Below are 9984 nucleotides of genomic sequence, written 5' to 3'. Positions count from 1 at the left end.
CATGGCTTTTACTGAACCATTATTTCATTGTCTTTGCATATTTTATTTTAAGTGTACGGTGTTTCGATGCCCCCTTGAGTGGAGGTGATATTACATTTAAAATAAATACGGTTTCACGGAGGGAACGGAGTCCTGTACAGCGTGGTCCAGATGTATTGTGACCTCCAATTCATTTACCCCTCACCAATTTTTCATTTGCATATTCATTTCGGTTTTCACCAAACCTTACTTTAAAAAGTTAAGTTGTTAGATTATAATTAAATGTGGGTCACAAGACATCTGTACCCCACCTCCCACCCTGTACAATATTGGAGTGGGTTTTGTTTCTAGGTGCTGTGGAACGAGGGCGGTCTAGCAACGGCAATTTTGGATCATCATAAATTTGAAGACGAATTTAGGTGAGGTTTTTTTTTTTCAGAGGTTCATGATAACAATGCAAGGGCACACATATTTATTTATTTTATTTACAAAGTCTAAATTTGACACCGCTCATTCATTGACCTGTTACTTTAGACCTCACGCTGAGACATGAGGTGCACGCACACTCGAGGGGTCCATGCAAGCTGCATCACACGGACAAGCTGGCCATGCGGTGGCTGCACTACAAGATTCGGAATTTACCCTTCAAGCGTTCAATAAATAAGTGAAACAATCGCATTCATCATGAGCACCTTACAAAAGACACGTTCGGCCGATTTTTTTAGGGCCAATTGCCATTAGCTCGGGACATCGGGAGTACGTAATCAAAATACAGTATAAGTGATTTTGTTTTAATTAACAAAACAATAAATATATAAGTCACGTACCAGCATCAGGAAGTTGAGTACATGGACAATGAGGACGTGAAGACATGAAAATACTTTAGCACAGGAGACGTGGAGACAGGAACACAACGATGGAGACCGAGGCACTGTCGATAAGCTGTGCATGTAACTGCACTTGGCTCAACGTGAACCCTTCGGTGATATGTAAATGTAGATTGTTCATCTAAGTGCACTGCAAAGCAGAGAAGAGCCGCTCATATGCCGCATTATTGGAGTTACCCGCCTCTCCAACTGGGCTCTTTCTCTCTCCCCGTGTCTCTGTCTCCCTAAATCTGTTTCTCTCTCCTCGTGTGTCTCTCTCTCTCTCCCTATATGTCTCTGTTTCTGTCTCCCCGTATATGTCTCCCTATGTCTCCGTTTCTCTCCCTGTGTCTCCCTGTCACCTTTCAATTACAGTGGTTCCCAGTCTCCATATCTTTTTGTGTCTCTCTGTATCCCTGTTGCCGCGTCTCAATTTTTGTCTCTGTATCTCTTTCCCGTCTCCGGTCTCGTATTGTTGTTGTTTTTGTAGTATCTGTTTCCATGTTCCCCGTGTCTTATCTGGCGACGTGAAGACAGATGTCTAATCTCTCTACACGGTCACCTGTTTAGAATTGCAGTGGTGCGACCCAGCCACATGGTGGCAGAAAATCACTCCACCGTTGCGAATGAACTTGACACATGACCACCTGGTGTACTCACGAGCGTATTATCCCTCCCTGGTCCACGTTAGCGTCTTCAACTATGGCCTTTGACGTGGGTTTCCTGATTAAGAAGGCCAGTTATCAATGACAGGCTTGCTTTGGGTGAGACATAGGGGCCAATGAATATGCACCTGGCAACAGACTAATTATTTGCTCTTTAATCTCCAATTGTAATCCCAAAGTTGTGCTTTTAGCGTCACGCCATTTGACGAGGAATGAGTTACAGTAGAATCTCGGTTGAATGCAGCATGGGTTGTGGCAACATCCAGTGATTTGAGAACGGGATGCCAAATAACTGCATCCGAGATCCCTGTAATTAGCTTTTGTCCACACGAGGTGGCAGCACTTTCTCAGCCGTCCGTACTGTCACGTGATGGTCAAGCTTGAAGCAGTCTATTTTTTAAGAGCTGGAATTTAGTCAAATCATGTGCAAACAAACCCACCTGCTTGTACTGTATTTAAGAATCCGGTTTAATCACGGGTTTGTTACCCAGGGTATCAAAGGTGCCAACGTATCAGCGCTTTGACCTCTCTGAGCTACACCGGTTTGTAATTCGTTTTTTTCGTCAAATTAAATTGTTTCAATTATTAACGAGCGACAGCTGGAATTGCAGGGCAATAAACGCACGGATTGTGGATTACTACTGCTGGCTCTCTGATGTGCATGCAGCAGTTGCTGTTCCACGTTTTTGGTAGTAAAATATAAACTTTCATCTCTTACACAAAGTATGTCGAAGTCCATCGGCCTATGCGTCTTCGGGCTCAATGTTGTCATTCAACCACATTTGTTTAAGCACGCGATCCTATGACATTTGACCTCTTGGGTGTCATCAGCAGTCGTCACACTTGTTAAACAATGATTGCTGGGTCGCCAGAAGCTGTTGGTGGCAGCATTCCACCTTTACGATGGGGCTGTTGTAAGTGGAAGGATTCTTTTTTTTTCAAAACCTAGTAAAAGATATCTCACTCGTGCGCAGTTAACAAACTTGACTCTCATCAATCTCTGATGGATGCATAGACCGATGAAATAAAACGGTTAACCTGGAACGCGTTCTGTTTATACAAGCGATTGTTATCACGTGCTTTTTCCCATTAGTTTCAACCTCTTGGAACAACGCGGGTTGCGAAACTGAGGCCAGGTGAACGAACCACGGTGGCTTTTACCACAGACCGAGAGGGCTGCTTAATCGGAATTGCCTGCAGTGTTTCAGTGTTTATCAGGGCTGACGAATGTGTTTTTTGCAGGTGGCACTGGTGTAGTCCACGTGCAATGGCGTGTAACGTATGAGCACGCACGGACCAGTGCACTCCAACAACTCCACACAAATGGGCCTTCCGACAGCGACCTACTTGCTGCACTGCAGAGCAAAACATCCCCTTGCATGCGTCAGCCCCAATGATGGTTGTTGTTGCTGCTGCAAGTCGGGGTGTGTCCAAGGATTGTACCGTCTCTGCAGGATTTTATTATAGTTTTCTTCACGAATGTGGACGGTCCCAGCGGTGGGAAGCGCTTGGGACAGCTGAGTTCAATTCCAGGCCACGGATACAATCGGTGATATCAGAACCGGTGTTGGGGCGAACCCATAGCAACTAACCACACTGACCAGCGTGGTGAAGTATGGCCGGCAAAACAACCCCCACACGCCCGAGCCGGCGGAGGGAGAATGTCTTACAACAGCTCGTAGATTGAAAAAGGGCCAACAATTATTACTATTATTATTACTATGGACCGGAATTTTGACATTCAGCCCCCAAGCATACAACAGCAGCAAGTTTTAACAGGTGAAATATTTTGTGATATCAATCCGCAAGACGAGGAGGTCGCCACTTTTGTGTGACAAGTTCGTTGTTATTGTAGTACTCTTGGGGGTTTCTCGATGCATTGCTGAATTTGCAAGATAGCCAGGACAGTACAGTATTGCCCTGACAGGTGATACGGAAACAGCAAGTGGATATTATGTTTGTACTCTGTGCTGCACTGACAGGTCACAATGACAAAGGTCACCCGAATAGCCTTAACATACTTTTGGGGGCAAGTGCTGTTAGCGAGGAAACAACTATTAAAGGTCGCCACGGCACACGAGGAAGGGGCAGAGGGGGCCAGCACCATGCTCACAGTCAAATTTGTACCACCCCAACGCATCGCGCGCTTTCACATGCGCTACTTGTGCGGCCGTCTGGAACGTTCTTCTGTCCGATATTAGGAAGAAGCTTAGGCACTTTTGAAATCGTCTAGATCGACGAACTCTTTTTGTTTATTTTACGACTGTGTTTAGTTTGTTGTTCTTCTCCCCCGGCACCTATCGATTATCACGATTGGCTACGTACGGTGCGAAGGAAGTTCAACGCGCATACGGTACGTGCACGACCGGAACACGCCCCCACCCCCCCATCCATTCATCCCACCCCAAAGGGCGCTGCTTGCTAATCGTTGTTAAATCCTGCTTGCCTGGGCGTGTTGACTCGATGTTGAGTGTGATGGAACCTGGCGCCTCCCTGGAGGAGCTCAGGCTGATTCTCACAAACAGGAAACCACCACCACCACCCCAGCAGCAGCAAACACACTCACACACTCCTCGCTCGCTCACTCACACACGGCATTCACAATTCACAATCAAGACATCTTCGACCACACGCGACCCTTTGGGTGAGTGTTGTCTGTTGGTGTGCACACAGTTCGTTGCACTCAGCACACTAAAGACAAAAGGACAAACAGCAACCCCCCCCCCCCCCCCCCCCCCCCCCCCCCCCCCCCCCGTGTAGCCTGTAGCAGACTGCCGGGGCAAGTGCTGTTAGCGAGGAGCGGCACATTGTGCTTAAGGTCGTCGCTGTGGCACACGAGGGGGTAGGTGGCCAGCACCACGCCCGGCTGCCGTTGTCTGTTCCCCGAGCGGTGAATGTTTACGACAACACCGCACCAGGTACTCATTTGAGGCTGAGTCGATCTAGGGGAGGCCCGGGACCGGTTCAGATAATCGTAACGTGGCGTCGGTGGCCGTGAACGGGAATCGAACTCGGTTTGCCGGGTTCGTGGTGCGGCGCGCTAACCACTGCAGCACCGCTCCCCGCACTAAAGACACCGCACACGCGCGCAGCATGCGTCCGCCGCAGCGGATTCTTTAATAAAATAATTAGCACCGATTACAACCCATCATCTTCTGCGCACTTTGAGGTCGTTACAAATCGCGAAAGTGTGTGTTTATCGATTTCGTTACCAAGTTATTGTTGCTAGAAGAAGAAGAATAAGAGAAAACTCATCCCCAAATTATCCTATTATCAGTCTGGTTTAATAATGTTTTGAATTCCGGTTACATCGTCAAACTTTTAATTGGGACTGATCATTTGTGGTTCACGCCAGCACCGTTCTCGGTGCTTAATTGCATTCTGTTGTTGGGTTGGTTTTTTATTTCTCTTCCCTATTCTATTCTGTTTCTTTTAAAACAAAAGTTGTAATCCTTCGTTTATTGTCCGTTCAGATTTGTAGACTTTCATTGATACTGAGCGCACACACGTTTTGTGGCGCGTGCGTCTATTGTTAACCTTCCGAGCGCCTTACAGAGGACATGTGCGTATTAGTTGTAGGCTGAGTCGACCTAAGGGAGGCTCAGATCAGATTGGTTTGTGAGTCTTAAAGATGCAGGGTATAGCGCCGCTCTAATCATTGTATTGCTGTTATTACAGAGCCAAGGGAAATGGCTCTGTGCTAACAGAAACGGACACCCAGAAGTTAAAAAAACCCGATGTGGTTTTAACTCCATTAACTAATTCACGACCAACGCGTTAAACAACACACATTTTGCAAAAAAAAATGCAGGACACTACTGCGTTGCAATTTCACGACGGGATATTGTAACTTTTAATGTCGCATCAATGTTTCTAAATGATCACACGGACTTCTCAAATAACAAAACTCTCCGTTTTACATTTTGACTACCGCACGATTATGGAGCCTCGATTCCACACAAAATGAGATTCTGCTTTAATATTTTTCTTCCTTCACGTTTGTATTAATTATCTCGTTTGTGTTCTTGGTTCTTTCGGTAAAGTCACGTAGAAGGGAAACAATATAATAATAAAAATATAAAACAATACAATTCCCAAGACGTTTCGAGTGCAACACAAGCAATCATCATCAGGTGATTGCTTATTATCCGTTCTTTTTCCGTTAAAAACGATAGTCCCATGTAAGTGTTAACATTTTTTTGAAGCACCCTGTAATTCAGGCAGTGTTGATGGCGAATGTGTTTAATTGCGTCGTTGTATGAGTTTTTGTGCATCACTGCCAAATGCAGCACTGCCAAATGATTTAAATATGTACACATCGCCTGTCCTGGTCACCCGAAGTGACACACACACACTCTATCAGCACGCACACACTCTATCAGCACGCACACACACACTCTATCAGCACGCACATACACACTCTATCAGCACGCACATACACACACATGTACACGTGATGAGGGAGGCTGTAGTATCAGGGGAACTCGGAGCAAGGTACACCTAAGGAATACGCAGACACCTGCAAAGTTGTAATCTCATTTACAACTTACGTACGTGTAACAGAAGTCACATACACGAATTTGCAGCACTCATGCACACAAAGGCAAATCTCCCCACCCCCCCCATCATAATTATAGCCTTAACAGACCGTTGGGGCAAGTGCTGTTAGCGAGCCACCTATGAAGGACAGCACAATTAAACACAAAACACACAAAAGTAACACACACAATACTAAAATATAATCAACTAAAACACAACACCCACACACGTACATATACAAGTGTCACTGAAAAGTACAACACGTAACACGCAAAACACACACAATGCTCACACCCAATACTTTCACATACACACGTATCACAACACACACGTCTCACACACCACACACACACAACTCGTACACATACAGACGACAGAATCAGAATGCTGTATTAATACTGGAGGAATCCGATTAGCTATAAAGCTCTTTTTCACAGATGTGCAGGAGACAGCACACACCAAAATCATACACATGGCAGCAGATCGGCAGAAATCTGAGCAAAATGCATTGCACGGTACAACAGCAGTGCTGTATTTAACTGAATACTTACTCATGCACAATTAGGGATTAGGCATGGGAGCCGATTAGTTTTAATTCCTAACTGTGTGTGTGTCATAAGGGCATATTACCTTAAATTCATGAGGTTGTTGGTGTGTCATTAAGCCTTCTTTGCTTCAACTCATGAGCTTGTTGTAGATTTGTTATTATCTTGTCAGGAGGGTCCTGCAAAGTGTTCGCACGAGGAGACCAACGTTGCTCTGCTTAATCCCAATTGGGTAATGCGATTGCTCAGCATTGTGTTGCTTCAACCAGTACCAATTACATCGTATGATATGTTATTATTTAGCTATGGGAGGAAACCCACGCGGAACGGTGGGAAAACATAACAACTCCACACAGCAACGTGCCGGAAGGGAGTTAAACTCAGGTCCTTCTTGCTGTGAGGTACAAGTGTTAACCATTGCGCCTTGGCTGTGTGTGTGTGTCATGAAGGTTGATTGAGTTGTAATTAACAAAGGTGTTTGTGTCTGTGTCTATCGTGAGGATTGTTAGTTTCAGTGCATAACTGTGTGAGTGGCCGAATTCACAATGTGGGTGAATTTAAATGTCAATAACATGTACAGAAATTAGTCTTCAATAAGCAGGTAAAGTTGCAGCCCTGCAATTTCTTGCGCCAATACCGGCGGAAAGGCCTCCACTCGAGGGATCTCTAGAGAGTCCCTTTTCCAGGGTATCTTGGTCTCCTCTTCTACGGTGGTCAGACATTGGAAGAGGTGGCAGTATCCACACTTTACCCCCCGCCACACACGATCTGCCGTTGAACTTCTCGCTGTGGTGTGTGTGCCCAGTTAAACTGTTAGGGTGGATAGAGGTCGGGAACGATTTTTCTTTTTTAAACTGGCATGATCTGTGAGACATTTTTACAGGCTTTTTTCATATTTAAACACTTTTTTGTTTTATTTTATGGCACAGAGGGCCTTGAAAATTCAAAGTCACGAGACCCAGCCATTATTTCGGACCGAGCTCAATGCCCTCTCACATCCGTTCACACAGACGCCCCTGGCCAAGTGTTGGCCAAAATTCACAACAATTAGGTGTCGCCCAGTTTAGGAAATGGACAGAAAATAAAAACGAGCAAAATGTTTAATTTATTATTCGCTTTACCACTCCGCTGTGTGCAGACACGACATCATGAAGCCCATTAATACAGCGCTTTACAGCACGAGTAACTCGATTGGCGATGACGTCACACCCTTTGAGAGTACCCGCAGAAAAAACCCCGTGCATGCGAGGCATCACATTCAAAACTCCGCACCGATGGATTCAGGAAATTCAATGTTGTGCTTCCATCTCTTGGTCACCTTGCAGCTCAAGTGTACAGCACCGTGTGTTCCCAGGCAGTCTCCCATTTCGTTAGGGTACTAACAGTCACAACCTTTGCTTAGCGTCTGAGCTCTGACAATATTGAGCACATTGACAGTTATTTGCTCATGGGCAATGTAAAATTACGCGAATGGGGCTGTATCTACCTTGGCCAGGATTTCGGTGTATGCCTTGACCACTGCTTTTGTGATATCTTGTTGCTCTACCATTGCATCCGAAGCCCTAAATTCCAAACTTCCAAAGCCATGGGCCATGGGTCAATGTGCATAAGCAGCTGGATAGTGTCTATAAATACCCTCTGCCCAAAACCTAGAGGAATAATCTGCATTTTCAACAAATAAAGGAGGTACTGTACATCATTACGTTTCTCGGAGGACCTTTGGCAGAACTGATTGCCACGGGTGTCATTTACCTCCGTACTGTTTGTACCTTAGCAACGATTAATATATTTTCACGTGTTAAGCGGGCCATTTTTTCTGATGTTATTGAGCCAGTTTTTACTGTGTTCCTAGTCTTTTCCCATCAGCGGCAAGCTGGTTGTAGCTAAGCCTGATCATGTAATCATGTGACTATAACAATTGAGTTTTATACTTTTTTACGACAAATTAGTGTTTATTGTGCTCACCTACAGTGTCTATTTTTATATCCGTTCTCTTACTCTTCTGCCATGTTCTGTGCACAGAATCGGTATTGGAGAATAATAATTAATCAATGGATTTATGCATCTCTGCAGATATATTATGTCCTATAACGTGATTGCATTCTCAAGGACTTTGGCAGGGTGACCAGCCTGTTAAACATCTTGATACTAAATCTTGACTGAAAGCTTTCGTGACTGCAGGAATTCATATTCTTTGGGTCTTTCGGTAAAGCCACGTAGATAGAAAAAATTATAAAAAAACATCACTACATTTCGATCGCAACGTGATATTTTTCGTTTTTTTCTATCTACGTGGCTTTACCGAAAGACCCAAAGAATATCTTGATACTACTGCAGTTGCGTGTACATGAGAACGACAACCTTCGTACTTAGTTCATGGACATTGGATGATAACGCATTCGATGTGATATAACGTGGCCTCTTGCAGGTCAGAATGAGGCCAGCACTACACGTGTTCAAGTGATGATTATAAGAGTCACAAAGAACCGCAAAATCCTTGAGTTTAAAACAAAATATGGTGTGATTACACTCGCAAAAAGAAAATACAATGACGATAAATAAATAAATAAAATCTTGCATTTGTTCAGATGTATGTAGCGACCAGTCTCGTATTGATGAAACATGCTCTGAGAATAGTTATTTTCAAAAGTGTGCAAAGAAACATGGAAAGTTGCACGATTTGATATACCTTTTGGAAGATACTGTATAATCGACTTTACATCGACCACTCAGTCACGATCATCTTATATTGTATATATAATAGATGTGCATTGAGTTGCATTAGAGACTGTGCCCATAGCTGCCCATGCAAGATGTTGATTGAGGGCTCGAGGAAAGACTTCAATGACACGTGTGTAGGTCTGCAGCCAGCGATCGCAGTGACCACAGAAGTGGAGGAGTGGCAGAAGTCCATCGGGCCTCATCGTGAGCCACCCTTTATTTGTTCCTGAAGTATTACAATCGTGGGCGAAACCCGAGTTTATTGCGCGGCCTCTCATCCTGTTACTCATGCTGGCTCATAGCCCGCAGAAAGCAACGCGTACATCCGTGCAAGATGCGCCTACTCTTCACGCGTGTCATTGTACACGTACGACTCGTCGCAATCGCATTGATACAGCAGGGTCAGCGGTTGTCCTGCTGTATCGGTGCCACCTGATGAAGGTCGCTTGTGTTGCGATCGAAACGTCGTGATTTATTTTATTTTATTTCTAACTACTTGATTTTACCGAAAGAACCAAAGAGTATGGATTCCTGCAGTCACGAAAGCTCCAAATTAAGATTTTAACAGGTAGTCTATGAGCAAGACATTCGGGCCCACGATTGGCCAAAGTTCGTTGTTCTGTGACTGTTGTTGTTAATCTTGAGCCATGTTCGATTGCCTCAAGGTGC

At 44.8% G+C, this 9984-nt stretch overlaps 1 protein-coding gene across 1 annotated transcript in view; it reads left to right on the top strand.

Annotated features, from left to right (window-relative positions):
* The first annotated feature begins 3993 nt into the window (after positions 1 to 3993).
* The window catches only part of LOC116943605 (arf-GAP with Rho-GAP domain, ANK repeat and PH domain-containing protein 1-like), a 113445-nt gene continuing 107454 nt past the window's right edge, over positions 3994 to 9984 (top strand). Inside the window, exon 1 of the mRNA XM_032956601.2 lies at positions 3994 to 4154. The gene's annotated coding sequence lies outside the window, so the exon portion shown is untranslated. The remainder of the gene's footprint in view (positions 4155 to 9984) is intronic.

This window comes from Petromyzon marinus, chromosome 18 (genome assembly GCF_048934315.1).
Source record: "Petromyzon marinus isolate PM22_M1 ecotype Great Lakes invasive population chromosome 18, UKy_Petmar_22M1.pri1.0, whole genome shotgun sequence".
Taxonomy (NCBI): Eukaryota; Metazoa; Chordata; class Hyperoartia; order Petromyzontiformes; family Petromyzontidae; genus Petromyzon; species Petromyzon marinus.
This window is presented reverse-complemented; position numbering and strand designations above follow the sequence as displayed.